The sequence below is a fragment of the Psittacula echo genome, assembly GCF_963264785.1.
Source record: "Psittacula echo genome assembly, chromosome: Z".
NCBI lineage: Eukaryota > Metazoa > Chordata > Aves > Psittaciformes > Psittacidae > Psittacula > Psittacula echo.
Window position 1 is genome coordinate 56,089,007 of NC_137742.1, and position 23,154 is coordinate 56,112,160.

Here is a 23,154-nt window from a genome sequence, read left to right on the forward strand (position 1 = left end):
CCTGCTTTCACCCAGAATTCCCACAAAAAATTTTGGTACTAGTTTTGCTCTGATTGCTAGCACATAGAGCTGATTAAAAAATAGCTATATGAAAGCTAAAAAATAGTGCTATGTGAAAGCTTGAAAACTGATCATGTGAGTGCAAATAACAGAGCAGTCAGAAACAAACTACATGATAAAGGATAGCATAGGTTAAGAGAAGACATAACAGTTGCTGCAGCAAACCTTGATGGGAGCCATGCGCTGTGCACAGCGCTTGTGAGGATCAGCCCTTGTTGAAGAAGAGAGATGGGATTCAGCATCTTCAGCTTCTTCCTGTGCTTTCATCACCATTTGCCTTATAACTGACAAGTCTTACTTAGCTTTTATGTCCTTCTGCTCCCTGGTCCCACATATGGAGTCATTTTTCCCACGTGTGCTGTCTACAGCAACCTCTTATGACTCACATGCTCATACAGTCTCTAGGTGAAATCAGATTAAGAACAGAATTTGTAAATGTATAGTTTATACAGTACTACTAGGGAAGAATATGCAGTTCACAAGGACATTTTTTTTCTTCTTGGAAAGCTGACTTTCATCAGGTTTGGGTTTTTTTTTTTTTTTTTCATATCAAGTATTTTTTGATGCTTAGAAAAACAAAAGAACCAAAACCAAAACCTCCTTCTATGAGTTGAGATGGTGCAGCCTATGGGGTTTCTTTCTTGTAATTTTAACTTTTTAGGAAAAAAAAAAAAGAATAGAAAAAGAAAAGTTTATTTTGTTAGCTTATGTTGTGGCAGCTCACTGCAAGGCTCTAGTCACACAGCAACATGGAGTACAACAGAAATGGTGGCATTCCTTTCAAGCAGAAGGTATACCCTTGTCCAGTGAGCAGGTAAAACTTGCAAAACATGTCCAGCATGCTGCTGATAGAAAGGAGATAACATTAGAACTGCAGTCCTGAGCTCCTTGGCCAGCAGGATGTGTGGATGCAAATATAACACACTTTCCACTGCTTCATGGTCTGGTACCCTCTTTCAGCAATATCTGTTCTCTTAATTCACTCAGCCGAAACCGACATATTGTAGCAGGAAAGGCAACACTCAGTTTTGCTTTTTCTTTGTCATATAACAGTACTATTTTGTTAAACTCATTAACTTTACACTGAGATGGGCTCAGCCTGAACTGTCTCTCTGCACAAACTACAAATACTTGTTTGATGCACTACTCTTGGTTTTAATTGAAGTTGGATGGGAAACCTCATTGTTCTTCTATGTAATTACTCAGATTTGGGCTATTCCAGGGCAATTTTCACACATAAAAGCAGATCAGATGGGGAAGAAAGGAATAAACAGTTTGCAAAGGTAAAGTCTGCTAAGAATCCTTCTGAAAAAAAGGTCGACTGTTTGAATGCATTAGCATTGTCATTGCCTAAAACCCATGGCTATTTATAAGTGCTGAATTGGTCACTGGAGAGAGCTGAGATTGCTTTAAGCAACAGAGAGTGGCAGGTAAACAGTGTCCTTTGCAGTGGGCTCTGATGTCAGCACAGCTGTTAAAGACCCTTTTCGGGGCCAGGCAGGAAGCAGATCCACAAGAAGGTTAAAACTGTCTTCTTTGTAAGAAAAAGTGCTTGGTAATGAGGAGGGAAGAGTCTGGCTTGGGTTTTTTTAGTTTGTTTTGCTTTTTGACATATCTGGCAGTTTAATAACAAGGTTTTAGTGAAAAAATTCATCAAAGTTTACCTTAAGGATGTGCATGTTATTTATTGTCTTGAACTCCACAAAAGAAATTATTGCAGTAGACAGTTGGGGTTTGTGTGTCATATGCCTGAAAGGAAACATCAGCCACTGTGCTCAAAACAGTCCTTTCAAATGCCACAGGAGGAATGGTTATGGCAGCAAGATTCCTCACAGCTCTGTTTCATCACAAATTTGTCTTTGATTTGTTTTTATCTTCCTTTTGGAAGAACAAATCTCTGGAGGCACTGGCTGAATTTTAACTGTGTCACAGAGTGCTGTGACTCAAAACACCACTGACTCCAGTAGCAATATTCTACAGTACTGTAAGTAATGAGACAGGAAAACACAAGCTAAACAAGTAGGAAAGGGAAGAAAGGCTTAACCAGCTGCATGCTGGCACACCAGTAGCCATCACTACCCTGCACACAGGGATTGTCTGCAGAAGAATAGCATGGCTCCTTGCACTCTACAGAACCCAAACAATCTTTTCAATTTCTAACACAGGCCTTTGCAAAATACTCAGCCAAACTTTCTTTTATTTAATGTATTTTTCCTATCTGCTTTAGACCATTGTCACCCTTCATTTTTTTCTGGTCTTCTACATTTTGAGTGTGTAATGTTGTTGCATAAGGAATTGTTTGCAGTGATTAGTCCTATGTTTTTCTGACATTTTTGACAGGTTTCATATCTTTTAGATATATTCTTGTAACTTCCTAGAGACTTATTTGCTTAGCACATTGCAAGGTTGGCATAGATCTACTAGTATGGATTAATTTGCTCTATCACAGCTTGGACAATATGCAATAAAAATCCTATGAATTCATCCTAATGAAGAATTTCGCTCGCAGGGTTTGCTAGCTAGCTTAGTGTCCAAAAAAAAAAAAAAAAAAAATTAATAAAATAGAGATTTCTTTCTTTCTAAGTTTTGTTTCTTTCCATCCCTGTACACTGTGTTCTTCAGAAGTACAAAGAAGGACAAGGTCTCATCACCTCAGCTCTGAGTTTTAATAAATCACAGCTTCACAACTCTACCGTTTGGGGAATATGGACAAGAACAACACCATACCCTCAAGCTTATAAGTTTTCAAATGAGAGAAATATCCATTGTCTTAGGGTTACCTAAAGTAAAGGGTGGAATGAAAAGTGTGTGGATTTGGGAATGTTTTTGTTTTCCTTAGCTAGTTGGCTCTGACCACTTTCTCAAAAATGTTTATCTTGATATGCAAAATGAACAGCTCGTATCTGCTCAGAACACCTGTGGTTGTTAGGGAAAAAACACTTAAGCAACTCCTTCTCTGCCCCACAAATGCCAAAATGTGCAATGACAGAGATTGTCTTGGATCCCTGGGAAAGGGAACATCTTCAGAGCCAGAACAGAAGCTCCAAGGACTGAGAAGCTCCATCCAAGTACTATGTGCTCAAGAAAAATGTAGGAATAAAAAGAGTGTTTTGAAGTGTCTTTGGCTGGAATTTAACACGGATTTTTTTCCTGCCAGAAATACAATCTCAAGAGTTTTATTAACTAGGCTAATTTGTAGGTTTTAACTCAAGTTTGAATGTGCCTGCTGCCACAGAAGTAGACCTAAACTCCTTTCTTTCCTCCTGGCTGCTAGTGCCTGCATTGACAATTTTGAGGAAAGAGACCCAGGGAACTGACCTGGCCAAAGAATACCCTCTTTTTTTGGCTAGGATAGTTTTCATCTGGGGCATCTTCCTGATCTAGGTTTTATGTTGACTGCCACACAAAGTGTAAAGCTGCCTAAGGAAAGGCACAGAAATGCAATGGAAAAAGATGGTGTAATTTTTTTCTCTATAAACAGATAAAATAAGCCTTGGGACTTCATTCAAGTCCTAGACTATCTTTAATATAACAAATCAATTTTCCTCTGCAAAGAGATTATTGCCCATTTATTGAAAAAATTATATGATTTTTTCCTTCACCGAATAATAACTGAAGTGAGATATAACCATACAATGTAAATTTGCTTAGTCTCTGTCTTTTAAATATTTATTTCTGAGTAACAATGTTCCTGAAGGCACTAAATTATCATCTCAAAAAAAGAACCAACAGTAAAATGAATTTGGGAAGACTGCAGACATGATAGAAAAAAACATATATTCAGTACATTTAATTGTTCATGAAAGTTGCCAAGTTGCAGCCTGTAAGATTGAAACAGGGTTCTTTGACACATCCTGGACTTCTTTCAGCCATGACAGATCTCACTGTGACAAAGGATCAACTGTCTGAAATAGAAGAGAAAAATAAAACAGATGTTTACTTGGAAAACTTAAGACAAGCAGATACAAAAGTAGAGATCTAAATGATCTCTATCTCATTTTTTATGACACATATGTGAATTATTTGCATCATACACTTCTAATTATAAAACAGAACAGATGGTAGAGGTTTAGCTTAAAAATAAAGAAAATATTTTTTTTCAAAAATCATGATACCCAGGATTCATTTACTATATCTGAAAGGTGTTTCTCCCTTCTTCCTGTAACTGAAGTGTTGCTCCACTGACATTAAATGGAAATGAAGTGAGACCTAAGGTCATGCCTACACTTGAAACTGCATTTTATGTATCTACACTTAGTGATTCACAGAGCACTGCATGTACTCATCATTTTGTTATTTTCTGATAAAACGTACTTACAATGACAAAAGCATTTATGTTGAAAGTTTTGAAATCAACTACACATCAATATCATGTTTTGAGAGCAGCAGACAGCATCTTGGTCGGAAATCCAGTGGTTCATTGATTCAAAATTTTGTCACTCTGTAGGCACTCTGGGATTGCATATTGCAAGATGAAGGAAATTCAGGTGACAGTGAGAGATTCCAAGCTGACCATTAGAAATTACACTATTTGACCCATTCAAGCTCTATGCCTTTGTTAGCAAGTGTCATGTTGCCAATGTGAAGGCACAGAAAAAACTCCACATTCATAATTGCTAGAAGGTTGCAGAGATGCAGATAATTGTTGACCAGACTATGATCATTTTACAGTATCGTGTTTATGTTAGTAAGTGTATCTGAGAAGAGAGAAGAACTTAGCAAAGTAAAAATTATCAAAGTAATCAGATAATTCCAAAGACATCAAAAGCTACCTTACAGTCGGGTCTACATCCTTTACTGAGAGTTGTGCTGTCATGAAACAAATGGCATGAAGTGCAATAATTGAATAAAATACAACAGCTTGTGGTATCCCTGAAAATGTATTAATTCCATCTTGGTCATAGACTCTGAATGAGTATGTAACCAAGATTCCAGACTTGCAAGGTTGGTCCCAGTGCCATTGACTGGCACAATAGCAATATAGTGTGAGGCCACAAAAATAAGAAATGCCTTTGCAAATACATATGAAGCATATAGATTCACATTTTATATTACATATTACTGTGTACAATCAGTAATATTAGGGCTTTTTCTGTTATTCTTGATTTTGTATTCATATTTAAGAAGTTGAATACACTTAGAGTTAACCTCCAAAGGTGAGCAGAATGGCTTGCCAAGATCCCAAAGGTCTAGTCTCAAAGAAGATTAAAGCATTAAAGAGAAAGAAGTAGTATTTTTAAAGCATATCCTTAGTTTTGGGAGCACTGGTTTCTTTGCTTGGGATTTTTTTCACAGACCTTCACTTCTTATGTGATGACAAATAAGAAAAGTACCCAAGTTCATTGTAATGAACAGATTTTTAACGCTATTTAAGAATTGAGTCATGCTTTCACCTCCCCCTTCTGTTCGCTTTATGACAGGAGTATCTTTCACAGATGAATGGCTCTGGAATATAGCTCTAGGTCATATTAAATAAGTAGGTAGAGAGGTATAGCTTAATGTAATTTATCAGAAAGTTTTGCCTCTGAAGGAAGATATACAGTTGTTGAACAAAAGGCGTTTTACTGTGAAATGGGCTGTAAAGTCATTGAACTACTGTTTGCCAGATGCGAAATTAAAATGTATTATTTGCTTCTTTCTCTGCAGTAGCCAAGGACTATGTACTGTGCAAGTCCAGAGTCTGCAAAAAATTAATTTCTGACACATGTCCGAGACATGTTTCAACTTCAGATGTGAAATGTGAGTGCTGCAAGATGTGAGAGGTAGCTATATCCAAAAGAAATCAGTTCTACTTTTCAAATTTTGAACGAAAGAAGCGAGATAAATTGTACCTTACAAACTTGGGAATTTTATATAAGTAAAGTAGCACCTCTCTCCCTTCTTTCAACATAAATACAAAAAAATTCACATTTGGGTTTGAGGCCACACATATAGTAAAACTGTTCACCGACCATATGCAGACATTTACCTCTAAATCTCAGTGGAGCAGGTGACTGGCTTAATTTCCCCACCATCAGTTTCCACCAACACCTGGGAAGAACCTTTCCATAATTATGCTGACACAGGGGACTGATCTCCCTTGGCAAAATCAGCCCAGCTGTTGCTTTGGATGCAGCCTAGCTGACCTTGCCTGTGTGGAGCAGTTCATGCAATCCACTCCAGTTGGCTAAATGGTGGAGACATATCAGAATCTAAATAAATTGCAGTTATTGCCATATACACCACTCAGCAGTAATGATTTACTATTACACTCCTAGGCCTGTGTTATAACCTTTAAAAATTACCTGCTCACAGGTCTGTGTTTGCCTTCTTCAGCAACAGTAGCTTATACACACTTTCTAGAAAATTTCTCCTACACAGATTTGCTAGCCTTTTTTTAAGTAAAACTGTGATACAAAAAGCACTTTGGAATCAATCCTTCATAATTCAAAAAAAAAATAAAATTAATCTCTAAATTCATATGCAAAACCACGACAACTCCTCATTCATTTGTAATATTAAAACAAAACATCTTATGCTTTAGAATGCATATGAACTCATGCTTTTCCATAAAGAAATGGCACATGTCACCTTTTAGATTTTTTTACAAATATTTCTGATTTTTAAAGTAGGTTAGAATTCTACTTTCCATACTGCTCTGTTTAGAGGGATTTTGCTGTAAGCCATGTCAATCACTGTGAACATAGCAAAATATTGTCTGAAATGATGTAATTGGCTAATTTCTGTTTAATTGTACTCTTCTGACTGGTGACAAGTGACGCAAAATATATTAACTGCTGATGAAGACAAAAGCTAAAGTGATTCTTCTGGCATTAGTCAGAGCTAAAACTGCCACAGAGAACTCCTTTGAACTTGCACTTGGCATATCAGAATAGGAACTGGTTAGCTCAGATGTAGCTGACCACTGATCATTGGAGTCTACCATATCCGACTTATCAACATGGTAGTATCCATTTTCTCAAGTTCAGTTAAAGTATACATTTGAAATGACATCTAATACTACGAGTCTCTTACCATTATCCATTTATAGCAGACCAACTGGGGAAAAAGTTCTTTTCTTAAATTAAGTGTAGTAACATTTTTCCCTTTATGGAAGAATCAAAATGCATGAAAATTTGTGAGTGGAAAAAAACCAAACCCAAAACCAAACCAAACCAAACAAAAAATCAACCCAAACTATCCAACCACCCAATCAAACAGAAAACCTAAAAAAAAAAAAAAAAAAAAAGAACAAAAACAATCAAAATTTTTTCCTAATATGTGGATAAAATCCTGAATTTTCTGTGAGCAGAGATAATGCAATACAGTAATAGCTGTACTATATTTGAATTTTCAGAGCTGCAGAATTGTCCTCAGATGAAGATAGCTACTATGCCTGATTAAGTGTGTGATTACATGTCCACATGTGTTGATTAAGTGTATGTTTCCATATACACATCTGTGTGTGATTATGCGTATAAAGTGTGCTGTGCATGCATGAAGCTGCTGGTGAGCAGCATTTTTGGAGTTGTGGCTGGGGTACAGACATCTGATCAACTTGACTGCACAAACAGAAACAGCAAGTTGCAGAGCACGCTTTTCTACTGCAGGGCCAATTAATTTTCCTGAAATGGATAGCTTCCCCCATTCTTCATAACATCAGTGAGAGAATTTATTGTTTCTGACAGTGAAAGATTCAGACTGCTGGCTCAGCTCAGCCGCAGCAGAGGGAGGCACTGTGTGAGCCTTATTCAGTCAGGCCTGCCAAAGCAGCTTGGATCTGACCTGGCATATGCATCCTGTGCCAGCCCTGGACATCCCCTCTGCCCAATGTATCTCACCCTGGCACTCCTGTCCCAGCAGGGTGCTGCTAGTGGTGCAGAGCTAGCCTCTTTCCAGAGAGCTGTGTCAACTGCCCTGGTCACCATCTCATGACTGTAGGCACACAGCAGAGATATGAGCATGGGCAGGCTTCTCTGAGCCCAGTGGCACTACACCCACTATGGCTGTAGGTGCTGCACCTCCTGCTCATCAGGATTTTCAGAGGGTGGGTTATACACTCTTTCGGCATAATCATATGGAGGGGGTAAACTCTTTAGGGGAACCCGTGCCTTAGGTTCCTCAATATTTCCCTTAATTTTCTTGTTTGTTTTTTTTAAGGAGAACAATTCAACTGCAGGGAGGGGTAGAATTTCTCCTTTCTGTTTCACTGTTGATCCCGATCTGTGTCTTCCAAGAGACCTCTTAAAATTCTCACGCTCGCAGTATACTCAGCTTGCTGTTATAATCAGACTCTTGTGAGAAAGGTTCCTTAATGCAGAATTATAGAATAATTATGATGGGAAAGGACCTTAAGATCATCTAGTTCCAACCCCCCCGCTACGGGTAGGAACACCACACCCAAACCATGTTACCCAAAACTCTGTCCAGCCTGGCCTTGAACACTGTCAGGAATGGAGCATTCACGACTTCTTTGGGAAATCTGTTCTGGTGTCTCACCACCCTCACAGTAAAAAACTTCTTCCTTATATCTAACCTCAACTTCCCCTGTTTAAACCTGTTACCCCTTGACATATACGTAAAGATTTAAAGCCTGACAAACTTATGTTTCCTCAGCCCCATGCTTTGGCCAAAAACCAGCCAGTGGCTGAATCCTTCCTTCATGTAAAACAACAGTACTGTGCCATCTTTTTTCTATCTTTTCCCTTTGTATAAGACACGTATTTCCAATTATTTAACAGGGACTTTCAGGAGCAATGTTATTCCCAGTATGATTCCTCTCATCCCTTCTCTATTCCTTAGGCCTATTTTTCTTATTCCCCATTCTGTTTCCCAAGACTTCCTTTCAACAAGTCCTTACACTTTGTCCTTCTCCAGCTGTATCCCTCGCAGAATAACAGAAACATGAATCTGGACTCCACACTCACTTTGTACTTATTTGTATGTCTCAGACACACACATTCAAGTCTCTCAGAATGTCCCAACCACCAAGATAATACTTTGGTTTGTGCATGGAGTTGCCCGGTTGCTGCAGTGGTGCCTACGTTTTTTTCTGTCTCTTTTTGCTCCTCTGGTTCACTGGGTCTACTTTATAAAAATGGTCTCAGGATTTTGGTCAGTAGCTCCAGAAGCCCCGTCAACTCCACACAAGGCCCTTGAAATGAACGGGACTCATCTCCCTGTTCTTCAGTGGCAGAGGCCCCCTCAATAATGACTTGATCCTGGACGAGCCCCCAGATTGTGACCATTGGTTTCTAGACAAAAACTTAATCTCAGGATAGACAGAACAGTGAAGCAGATTTTTATTAATGTTTTTGCAAAAATGGATGTCCTAGCAAGTAGGCAAACACAGCAAAAGCAGAACTATGATTTATATTTCCTATCCCGTCCCCAAGTTCCCTCCGTTGTTTCACCATTGGTTGAGTTCTCCAAGGTTTACAGCTTATCCAACATGTATAATCTACATGGTAACTGTCCCACCTCTATTTATATCTCCCCTTCCTCTTATTTATTCATCTCCTTTTATGGTTTGATTTCATAACTCTCTAGCAGACATGTGGTACCCCAACTTACTGTTTAACCAGCCTGCACGTGCTTAGTTTCATAAGTTGTACAAAGATAGCATTCTTTTATCCACAGTGTGTATCTTGTCCAGAGATGATATTGTCTTTAACCACAGAATATGTCTTTCTAAGTTATGGTATCTCAAACCCTTTGTTTCATTCTCTTAGTAACTTAGCCCTATCTCCAGTATTGAAAAATCTTAATACTGCAAAGCCTTAATATTGATCTTAAAGGTCAAATATTGTAAAGCCCTAATATTACAAATCTCCATCCCCAATTATGTGAAAACAACACTGTTTCTCTCACACTGTGGGTGGGCAAGCCGCTCATTGGGTTTGCTTTGTTATTTCATGTTTAGGAAGGACTGAGTTTGGTTAAGGAACATCCATTGTTAGACAGCCTTAAAGAGAGGCAAAAAGCAAAAATCTGCACATTGTGTGATGCCCTCACTGTACTTCTTGTGGGTGGTAGGAAGGATGCAAGGAATGACCACACAAGTGCTTCCACACCATACGCTGTTTAGGTTCAGGCTACAGCTGCAGTGAAACAGGCTGTTCCTGGAAATGTAGCGAGTTACAGCTTACTCCAGTTACCTGCCACTGCTATTTATTTTCATGCTAATGTAGTCATAATCTGCTCTGGTGTAATACAGCATACAATAATCCATTTGTTTGTAAAAGCTGCATGTTGTATTATTTTCGTTCATCAAAATATTGATAATTTTGAAGTTAAGGAATTCTGAAACAGTGGGTGTTCTGTTTTCGTCGAACTAGATGCATTTAGTTTGTCTGCATATTTGAATATTAACTATTTTCTATAGTTCTGCTTGGCTTAGTTTAAAATTACTTAGGAGTTCCTAAATGAAGACATTCATGGCGAATGTGATAACGTGCAATATATGTTAATCTAAAGACATTATATTGTTCCAGCAAAGGAAGACCTAGTATTTAAAATCTGGTCTTAATTGTGAGTATTTTCCATCAACAATAAGAAAAAAAATTTATATTTTGTTTGACCTGATACAGAAATTCCTCCTTAGGCAAGTATCTAAGTTTTATTTCTTCCTTGCCTGGCAACAGTTCATGAATATACTGTTATTTATAAAGTTAAGGGATATTCTTCAACAGCTTCTGGTGATGAAAGGAAGCAATTTGTTGCAATGAAAAGAGAGAGAACATTCTAAATACTAAGCTAGATACGCATTGCTCACTATAATTTGAAAACATGAATTCATAGCACAGCCTAGAAGTTAGTGATATGAAGAAATGAGAGGAAAAATGAACTGCAAGCCAAAGTGAAAACTGATTATGCAACAATAAATTGAGCAACAGAGTTTGCCTGAAGATTTTAAATTAGCCAGCATTGCAGAAAATGAGGCAAGTGACCAAGAGTTTACCAGTTTGAATTATAGGTGTATCAAAAATGGTTGCAGCTCTGCAAAAATTGAGAACTAAGTTTCTGCAGTCCCAAAGCAGTTCTTGCTCTTATAAAAACTAATATTTGAATGAGAAAGCAGAAAAAAACTCCGTATATTAATCCCACACCTGAAAATACAGATATGGATTCACATTTTAGATTTACTACAGACACAACAATAAAACAGACACAGTACATAGTAGAGATCAACCCAAAGCCTAATTAGCAAACTATCAGCAAGACAATCTGTATGATCACCCTGTTGATTTAACCTATGATGATAAATTTAATCCACTGAGTGAGTAACCTGTAGTTCTTAAAATTCCTCTTGATCATAATAACTCAAATCACCCTCAACACCAGCTTTTGCTAGCTTCATAGCTGTCTTACCCACTAAATGACAGTTATTCCTCACAAAGTATTATTTCAATTAGACAGTGTCCTCACAACTTTAATACAGCTACACGTAATTTCATCTTCATGTTTTTATTCCACCAAGCAGAGCAGTACAATTGACATAAATTCCTTTTTCCCCCTCTCTGTCACTCTGAATGAATAAAAATAATATTTTCAGTCATGTAAAGAGGCAAAAACCACATAAGCATTAATAAAAGTACGTTAGGAGGACTTGGTGCATTGGTTTGATGACATCCTATATACAGTGGTGTCAGTTTAGGTTTCTGCAAAGACATTGCTAAGAGAAAAAAATTATTCAAGTAAATCTTTCTATTTGTGCACTATGTTTTCAATATTAGCATGGTAGTTTATAGTTAATGATGTCTTTTTCTCTTTGAGCATCTGTCCTCGCTTCCCACATCCTTCCTCTAATTCCTTAGTATCCCCAGTAATGTTACAGTGCACTCATTAGGCAGTTCCAAGTTCCCTTCTATTATTCACAATTAGTGGTGCATTAGAATAGTCTTCTTGTTCTTCCAAGTCTTATCTTAAACTTAAAAAAATTATAAATATCTTGAAATGTAGCAGATTTGTTAACTGTCAGTAAAGGCATCAATGGTTTTCATTCCTTGGGCTATATGAAGAAATAAAGTAGTGGATGTGAATGACTGTCTTTGCCCTTGAAATTTCTCCAATGCTGAGAAACCTGATACAACTCTGAGCCACAGTTAATAGATGATGCTTCCTTTTCCTGCTCACACAGAGCAGACTCTCATTGAGCTTACCTAGGAAAGGAAACAAAGAGAATATGCATCTAGGGAAATATCAAGAAAAAGAAATCATGCAGTGCAAATGCCTCTAGACTGCTTCCAGACCCAAATGACATGGACCTAGCGCCTCATCTCTTTATGTAGAGATGGACTTCACCTCAGTTTAATGTAAGGCTGTCCATGTTGTTTCCCATCAAAGTAGCTGGAAGGACAGTTTTCAAAACCAGAAATGTGAGTTAAGGGCATATTTCTTCCTGCCTTTTACTTGAGTACTGAACACTTTTCACAACTCTGAAAGTTTTCATTGCAGAGGTAAATAGCATTTAATAGCTCAGTGAATGCAATTCAATTACCTTCCAGAGGTGGTGCTGGAGAGAATGCAGTTTAAGGCTTGGAGTTCAGATTGGATTCCAGTATTGGTATTTAAGGAGGAAAAATGTAATCAGTATTCTTCATTGTGCATGAATGTTCTCCTCCCATTTCATTTCAGACACAGAATAGGCTGGAATTCCTCAATAGCATATTTGCAAACTACCCTTTCAGAAAAAAAACTGTGCATTTTCTACTAAATATAAATAAAAAATCAGCAGAAATATCAATAAAAAAATTTCCTTCTGAAGTGGCATCCTGCCGATAAGCTCCTAAGTTTATAGAATCATAGAATCATAGGATAGTTAGGGTTGGAAAGGACCTTAAGATCATCTAGTTCCAACCCCCCTGCACTGTGCTGGTTTTGACCTGAGTACCATTAACTTTCTTTGTAGTAGCTAGCATGACCTTTGGTTTGGATTTGTGCTGGAAACAGTGTTGATAATACAGGGTGTCGTGGTTTAAGCCCAGGCCGTAAATTAGAACCACGCAGTCTACTTCTCCCCCCCTCCCCCCTTTCTTCCCTCCGCTCCTGGAGGGACGGGGAGGAGAATCAAGAGAATGCAACTCCCACGGGTTGAGATAAGAACAGTTTAATAACTAAGGTATAACACAAATCACTACTGCTACCACCAATAAGAATAATGATAAAGGAAATGACAAGGGAAGAGAATACAACTGCTCACCGACCGGTACCTTACCCCCACCCTGCAGTGTTCCAGCCCTTCCGTACAACTCCCAGTTACATCCCCCGGCATGACGTGCTGTGGTATGGAATACCTCTTTGGCTAGTTTGGGTCAGGTGTCCTGTCCCTGCTTCTTCCCGGCTTCTCCTCCTCCCTGGCAGAGCATGAGACTCACAAAGTCCTTGGTCAGGGTAAACATTCTGACCAGCAACTGAAAACATCGGCTTTATCAGTATTATTCCCAGGCCAAAAGTCAAAACCACAGCACTGCACCAGTTACTAAGAAGTAGAAAAAGTGACTGCTGCTGCTGAACCCAGGACACAGGGATACACAGGGATATTTTATTTACTGCTAAGCTGTGCTTACACAGAATCAGGACCTCTTCTGCTTCTCACACCACCCAACCAGCAAGCAGGCTCAGGGTGTACAAGAAGCTAGGAGGGGACACAGCTGGGGCAGCTGACCCCAACTGACCAAAGGGATATTCCATACTATATGGTATCATGCTCAGCACATGGAGCTGGGGGAGAAGAAGGAAGGGAGACACATTGGAACTCATGGTGTTTGTCTTCCCAGGTCACTGTTACTTATCACTTAGCCCTGCTTTCCTGGAGAAGGCTGAACAACTGCCTGCTGATGGAAAATGCTAAATTAATTCCTTGTTTTGCTTTGTTTGCATACACAGCTTTTTCTTTACCAATTAAACTGTCTTTATCTCAAACCATGACTTACTTAACAATTCTTACTTTTACCCTTCTGATTCTCCCCCCCATTCTACTGGGGGTGGGAGGAGGGAGGGAGCCAGAGGCTGTGTGATGTTTGATTCCCAGATAGGGTTAAACTACTACAAATACCAATACAATCACACATGATTGTATTATATCATATATCATAGCCCCTGTATTTTGTATCATATCATTATATCATATATCATAACCCCTTGGCTATGAATACATCCAAGGTCTTTTATCTTATTAAAAAATGATGATGTATGCCGGAAGAGATGCTGCTGCTGTTATCCAAGCCCAGAATTCACTCCCAGAAACTGGGGAAAAAAAAAATTAAAAAAAAAAAAAATTATATTATTTTATTGAGAGGCTATTTTAGTAAAAAAAAAATCTCAGTTTCTTGATGTTTTCATTATCTCTCCCTTTATCTGCCTTTTCATTGTTACTTAAAACACACCCACTTAATTTCTGTCCTGTGTTTTTTAAGTTCAGATGTTCTGTCTGCATTTCATTGAGTTGTTCTTTGGGAAAGTATTGATTTAATCAAGTACATGAAATTCAGTTCAACTGTTTATTACTTTAATTCTGCAATATCAACTATATAGCATTATAGTGAAATGCTTTTTCAGATGAGGTGTATTCTGAGCATTGTTTTATTCGATCAAGACAAATAATTTGCTGAGCTTCACTACTTCATTTATGATTTTGTTTAATACTGAATATATACAAAGTTCTCTGTCTTCTATGAGTGTCAAGCTATTTTAATGCAAGTTGATAAATTGTTTGTACAAATGAAACATAAACTAATTTTGCATAAAATATCCTGGAAAGGATTACTTCATAAAGTTAGTTTGCAAATATTTCTATTAGAAAATTGATTTATATTAATTTTTTCCTTTGTTTGTGTCCTTTGTTTCTTTACCTATTTTGTTTAATACATAAACTAGGGAGGAACCAGAATGGAAGGGATATTTTTGCCAGTGCATGCATATATTTATACATACACACATAAATGTAGGCTGAACTATTCTTAACCACATTTAAGAATTAATGAAAAAAATAGCAGTAGTTTATTTCATTATCTTGATGGATAGGTGTTTATCGCTAGCCACTGGAGGTTGTCTTCTCAGGTACTGTTTCATTTTTATTGCACAAAAAATATTGTGCAAAAATAGGTAGATTAATGATGGTTTCCTGGGGGCATTCTCAGCTGCTTTCTCAAATTCTCTTTTAATAAGAAAAGACTTAGAAAGTTTAAATCTAGCTCTATGACCTCTGCTAAAAGCTGTGGCACTTAAGTTAAAAATATGAAATTAAAGTTTATCCTTCAGTGGTGTAGTGGGATATTAGGGCTCTGCCTCTGTGCATGCTGAGAGCACTAGAACTGTTAATTCCCTAAGTAGTCCAGGAGTGCTCAAGCAGTGATCTGCAAGGGCAAGAAGATGGACTGGCTGAAGATGGTCCAGCATGGAATGAGATGCTGAGTACAGCCACTTTCACTATTATCTATTCAACTCATTGCTGCAGGCACTCTCTGGGTGGGAACTTCAGACCATTCCAGACATATCCTTTTTTATGTCCTCCCCCTATTTTAACAACGAATACTGTTAATTTCATTTTGAAAGCATTAGATTTTAAGCAAAGCAAGTATCTTGCTTAAGTCATCTTGCTGTCTTACTTTTGGTCTTTTGATACAAATTCTGGTACTTGAGATTCAAGGGCAGACATGCCATGGATTTGCTGGGGTCAGGCTGCTGCAAGGACAGAGACATTTCCTTTTCAGAAAGTGCAGCCTCTGTCATTCCTCCCCTGATACTCCTTTCTTGAATGCTGTGTATCTACCATAGACACAAACATGCTTCTTGAGAGCCTGGTTTCTGAACAGCCAAGTTTTGCTGTTCCAGACATAAACACTTAACTCACTGCTGTTCTGCTGAAATCATAAAATCATAGAATCATAGAATAGTTAGGGTTGGAAAGGACCTTAAGATCATCTAGTTACAACCCCCCTGCCACGGTCAGGAACACCACACACTAGACCATGTCCTCCAAGGCTCTGTCCAACCTGGCCTTGAACACCACCAGGGATGGAGCATTCACAACTTCTTTGGGCAACCCATTCCAGTGCCTCACCATCCTCACGGTAAAGAATTTCCTCCCTATATCTAACCTGAGCTTCCTCTGCTTAAGTTTGAACCCATTACCCCTTGTCCTATCACTACAGTCCCTAATGAAGAGTCCTCTCCAGCATCCTTACAGGCCCCCTTCAGATACTGGAAGGCTGCTATGAGGTCTCCATGCAGCCTTCTCTTCTCCAGGCTGAACAGCCCCAACTTTCTCAGCCTATCTTCATACAGGAGGTGCTCCACTTCCCTGTTCACCCTTGTGACCTTCCTCTGGACTTTTTCCAACAGTTCCATGTCCTTCTTATGTTGAGGACACCAGAACTGTACCCAATACTCCAAGTGAGGTCTCACGAGAGCAGAGTAGAGGGGCAGGATCACCTCCTCTGATCTGCTGCTCACACTTTTGATGCAGGATATAACTATCTTTTTGGGCTGTGAGCGCACACTGCCGGCTCATATTAAGTTTCTCATCAACCAAGTCCTTCTCTGCAGGGCTGCTCTGAATCACCAACCTGTGCCTGGGATTGGCCCAACCGAGGTGTAGGACCTTGTACTTGGCTTGGTTGAAATTCATGAGGTTGGCATTGGCCCAATATCAGTTTTCTTAAAAACATGGCTAGGAAAAATTCACACTTTATTCAGTCTCTCTGATCAATACACTGATTAAAGGTCACTGTAGAAAATCAACATAAGTAACAATTATTTTGTAAAAACGTAACTGTTCTAATGATAGATCTTTTATATGTGACTGATTTTACCTTCACATCAGAATGGTCAAACCATGAATAAACACAGATTCTGTATTCTCTTTGCTACATATTCATATATATTCATGCACACGCACACACAAAACTCATTCTGAGAAGGTTTGCTATGCCTTTAGATTTCTATGTTCCTCTCTTTTTGTGCTTTGATGAGTGACATCAACCTAACTGTCTGGAACAATTCACAGACTGGCTGTTTTTTCAGGATCTCTGCAAAGTAAAGCAGCCATATTTATATCAGTGAACTGACTTCATGGCTTTGGAGGTTTTCCCTCTATCACTTTAATAATTACACAGTATCTCTTTTGTTGTTTTTGTAAAGAAAGCTTTAGGCAGTTGATAAGTTGTTTTAGTTGCTTTGTACATCCTCTGTAAAAGATCTGAGATTGATTTAAGACAGCACTTATCTTAAAAAAAATAAAAGAGGAGAAAAAAAAAAAAAAAGGAAAACACAAATGAGTTCCTGTTATCATTTACAGCTGGCTGAACTCACCTTCACATTTGTTCTAATAATCAATGCAGAATGGATAATTAACATCCTTTTTCAGTCCACTAATGATATTTTTATGAACCTTAATTTCTCATCCTAGTCTTGACAAATTCTTGCCCTCCAGTTCAAGGAGCTTTAGCATTCTAAAGCAGCTTATCATGATTTACCGGCACAATTCTATTTTGGTTTAACAATTTTTAGGTTTCTAGAACTGAAAAAAAGTAAGAAGAAGTTCACATCCCCCAAAGTTTAAGATTATTCAGAAAACTCACAGTTAAACGCAAGACAATTTGCATTTCAGATGTTGGGAGAAACTATAGTGAAAGTTAACCAACCTATCAGAAACCTAACAAGGTTCAACAAGGGCAAGTGTAGGTATTACGTGTGGGGAGTAAGAACCCCAAGTACCAGTACAGGTTGGGACCTGACCTACTATAGAGCAGTTCAGCTGAAAAGGACCTGGTAGTGTTGATAGATGATAAACTATGAGCTGGCAGCATGCTGTTGCAGCCAGAAGGGCCAATAGTATCCTGGGGTGCATCGAGAGGACTACGGCCAGCAGGTAGAGGTGATCCTCCCCCTCTATTCCCCTAGAGAGGCTACATGTGGAGTAGTGTGTTCAGTTCTGGGCTCCTCAGTACAAGACAAGGAGCTACTGGAGAAGGTCCAGTGGAGGGCCACAAGGATGATCAGGGGTCAGCAGCATCTCTCTTATGAGGAGAGATTGTGGGAACTGGGCCTGATTAGTCTACAGAAGAGATTGAGAGGGGATCTCATTAGTGCATATCAGTATCTCAAAGGTAAGCACCAGGAGGATGGTGCCAGATTTTTCAGTGGTGCCCAGTGACAGAACGAGGAGCAATGGCCATAAGCTAAAACACAAGACGTTTCACCTTAGCGTGAAGAAGAACTTCTTTACCTTGAGAGTGGCAGAGCACTGGAGCAGGCTGCCCAGGGTGGCTGTGGGTCTCCTTCTCTGGAGACATTCAAAACCCACCTGGACACGTTTCTGTATAACCTGCTCTAGGTGAGCCTGCTTGGCAGGGTGGTTGGACTAAATGATCTCCAGAGATCCTTTCTAACCCTAATGTGGTTCTGTGATTCTTCATTAAAACTAAACCACAAGATCTCTGGAAATTATTAAGTGAAAGTCTACTTATTTTACATCTATTACCTTGCATTAAAAATATATTAACATGTACAAAAGTGGGTGATGGATAGAGAAAAGTAATACATCTTTTCAATGGCAATATTAAAAAATCCGACTGTGTGATGTCTTTCAGACAATAAGAACACAAGAATATGAAGAAAGTGTGGTCTGTCATTTAACTTAAGTAAACAAACTTTAAGAGACTTCAGATCAATAACAGTTCAAACCCTACTGAGAACAGTCCCTTTTCCCTTCTTTTCCCATTAAACCATTGAGAGGTGAATCAGGACCATATTACAGACAAGTACTATCTTATGATGATAAATCCTGAGCATTCGGAGATAGAAAAACAGGCTTTTACAGGAGTCTGGAATCCAGCAGATGAACACCAAAACTTGCAAAATTACTAGTTACATTTTCAAATGGAAGGCAAAATTTATAAATTTTCAGTAATAAACTGTGTAAATTGACCCTGCTACAAGCTACTGCATGGAACACATGGCATCAAGTGGCTGATGAACAAAGCAGAGTAGATTCATTTCGGAAACACTTTCAACCATAAAAATCATTGAAGGAATTCAGAATTGTTATTCAGAATTTGGCAGTCATTAAGATTTAATTTATTGCCTTCCACACAGACAACCTAAACTTATCAGCATTAAAGAAAACAATATGAGTGCTAGGTTGTGTATGAGATTACCACTGACTTCTTCATTTTGCATTCACGTAACTGCAAATGATGGGCCAAACACTGACTGCAGACTGTGAGTTTAACACAGCAAAACAAGCTGTCAGTTTCACAGAAACTTTGATGAAACACTGTATGTTTTTATTAGTTGTATTTTTGATGATACAGGATCAGTAAAGGGCACCTTGGAGTCTTAAAAACTGTGCACTTCTGAAATATAAATTAAAACCTGCTGCTTCCTGTTGTTATTACAGTCTCAGATTCTCTGAAGCTGGTGTCCAGCTTCACAGATGGCAATGCTGCTGTCAGGTTTCCAGGATCAGAACTATCTCCTTTTCTAAATAAAATTCCATGTAATTTACAGTAGATGAAAAAAAATAATTATACTGTTTCTGCTTGAAAAAAGCCACTTTCAAGATAGCAAAAATTTTTCAAGTACTATTTAACAATACAAGGGTTGAAGTGAGGTGAGACAGAGAAACAATAATCCTCTACATCTGTTACGTACAGCAATATAACTACCCATTACATTATAGATCAGCATAGTGTGCATAAATATATAAAAATATGTTTAAGTATTAGTTTAGTTCACATATATTATGAATTAAATATGTATTATATATTGCATATTACATATTATGTTATATATGCTATATATGATGTATATTACATATAACATATATTACATGTTAATATTAGTATAGTATAGCAATATATCTGTTGGCTTTAGTAGTTGCTTTTTCAATAAAGAAATGAGATAAATGTCTACTATAGGAGCTAAGAGATTTTAAATTAAAAGTATGAACCCCTCTCATAGTTTTGAACAGAGGAACTCTAAATGCCCACAGCTTGTCCTGAGCTGTCCCCAGCGCCCATATATGCCTCTTCTTTGGTTACAATGTTATTGTTCCAAGGCACCAGCCTGTAGAGACATCAGCCATCTCACCTTTCTCCCTTCTTCTCGTTTTCTCCTCGTGTGGCAGACCCAAGCACACACTCTGTTGCTCCTTGTCTGAGAGCAGTCTGTCTGTCCCATCACAACCATGTGCTTACCCTAGTCTTAATTAAAGTCTGCACAGAAATGCCTCCAGGAGGCAGCTAATTTACTCTTTCTGCATCTGAAACTAAGATATAAAGTATAACCAGAAGTATTACCAGCAAACCAGCTCTGACTGTTACAGTAAGAAAAAAATAAAAATAAAATAATAATAAAAAAAAAAAAAAATCCACAGTCTGACATCTTAAATTGCAATTATTCCTGCACATCTCTGCTTCTTGCAGTTGTCATTTAAGTTGCAAATGCAGAGAAGAAAATACTGTCCCTATTCAATATTTCTTGTTTCCATTTTCCACTTTGTTGTTTTTAGCTGGAAACCAATTATAAATAATTATTATGCAATATTTGAAAATTAAAGAGATGCAAGCATCTGAAATAAGAAAAATTATTATCTGACAGTGTTGTCTTGTCATCGTGACAAATATACTTACTCTGTCTGTTAAACTATGTTTCTACAAAACAGCCTAGAATAGATTGCCTAATGGAGAGTCTGGTCTTGAAAATAAAGAGGCAAAATGCAGGATTTTATGCCTCAAAAGATCTGGTAGCGTCCAGTACAGTATCTATCCTAAACATTTTATAAAGCATTTCTGTAAATGTGCTCCAAGGCAATGTGAATACGTATCACCATGCAAGAACACGTTGGCCAAGCATCTTACTGGCTTTTAATGGAGGTGATTCAATGTTTCATGGAAATTGTCATCACAGTACTTCATTACTTATTTTTCTCTACAAGTGGAAATTACAGAGCCAGACTGTCTCTCAAAATATATTATCTTTCTTTACTCAAAGGGACAGTGTTTTGCAACAATGTATATCAAGGAGGCAGTCCTAGTAATAAAGGAAAATAGGTCCTGGGATACTTGAATGTACAGCAGCACAATCTGGGGTAATCTGAGATTGTTCTTGCTATTTACTTATCTTAGAGAACATTTGATACAAGAATAAACACCACCAACAACCTCAACTGCTGAACAATTTAGCAGTGTTTGCTATATTTTGTGCAGTTTTGGCGTCCTCAACGTAAAAAGGATACGGAGCTGTTGGAACAAGTCCAGAGGAGGGCCACGAGGATGATCAGGGGACTGAAGCACCTCCCGTATGAAGATAGGCTGAGAAAGTTGGGGCTGTTCAGCCTGGAGAAGAGAAGGTTGCGTGGAGACCTCATAGCAGTCTTCCAGTATCTGAAGGGGGCCTACAAGGATGCTGGGGAGGGACTATTCATCAGGGACTGTAGTGACAAGACAAGGGGTAATGGGTTCAAACTTAAACAGGGGAAGTTTAGATTGGATCTAAGGAAGAAATTCTTTACTGAGAGGGTGGTGAGGCAGTGGAATGGGCTGCCCAGGGAGGTTGTGAATGCTCCATCCTTGGCGGTGTTCAAGGCCAGGTTGGACAGAGCCTTGGATGGCATGGTTTAATGGTAAGTGTCCCTGCCCACGGCAGGGGGGTTGTAACTAGATGATCTTAAGGTCCTTTCCAACCCTAACTATTCTATGATTCTATATTAAAAAGCTATTTCACTGCAAGTCACAGCAGTTTCATGATTACATGAACATCATCAGGATCTCTACCCAAATCTTTCTGCCCTTCAAAATTCTCCATAATTCAAATTATCTCTAAGATGTTGCATTGCTAAATGGTTATCATTTTACCAGGGAAGAAGCAAAGGAAACAGGGAATAAGGATTTCAAGAGTAAATCCACAAAGCATAAAAAAATCTCACAGTAGCAACACAATGTATGGAAAAAGCCTGTTGTGACCAAAAACTTGGAGTTCCCACAGTGGAAAACTTTACTGTCTATCTATTAGAACTGCGACTGCTTTGTTTTTCTTCATGTGTTAGAAATTTTTTCACAGTCAAGACAAGTTCCCAGAGGAACATGCAATGGACACTGGAAATTTTTAGGGCTACATTATCACTGAGGTACATCAGCTTGCTTGTGAAGGCAAGAGTCCTAAGTATACATAATATAATTTTTCTGACCAGCTCTCGAAAATCAGGGAAATGGTTCTGTGTTCATAAAAAGAAAAGAAAGAAAATCAAGTAAACCAAGGAAGATAAATACAGGAAAGTTGTAAAACGGAATGCTTTTGGAGAAAGAGGCTTTTCATAAAATGTTTAATGAATATTCAAGCCTTCTAAAGTCAGTGGCTTTCAGTATGCAAAGCCACTAAAAAGCATTTTATTAGCTAATTTCTTTGCTTGCAAAAGTGCACTTTCAGAGAAAAGTCACAGATGACCAATTTTTTCAGTCTGAAAAAATCCATCACAAGCTTGTAAAAGCTGTCCACTTTCTGGTGATTGATGGCCTCAAATATATTGCTTCAAAGAAGCAAAGTAAGTGTTCTTATTAGGGAAAAATGACCAAGTGATAAAGATATAATGTTGAAGCATGACATCTAATGAAGGATTCTTCAGTTCCCCTTTGCTATCACTTCATTATTTTTCACTTATTATTTTATGAGCCATATTAGCATATATATTATATATTATCCTGATTCCATATTGTGTAATGCATAAATTAGGAAGTAATTAGTTTAGAAAGTTGTTGTGGTTTAAGCCAGTCAGCAAGTCAGCCACGCAGTTTCTATTCCCTCCTCCCTCCCCCCTGCCCGGAGGGATGGGGAGGAGAATAGAAAGAATGTAACTCCCACGGGTTGAGATAAAAACAGTCCAGTAACTAAGGTATAACACAAATCACCACTGCTACCAATAATAATAATAATGGTAAGAGAAATAACAAGGGAAAAGAATATGATACCACCTGCCGAAAACGAGCCTGACAGAGCAGAGAGCGTGCCCTTCCGGGTAACTCCCAGTTACATCCCCCGGCATGACGTGCTGTGGTATGGAATACCTCTTTGGCTAGTTTGGGTCAGGTGTCCTGTCCCTGCTTCCTCCCAGCT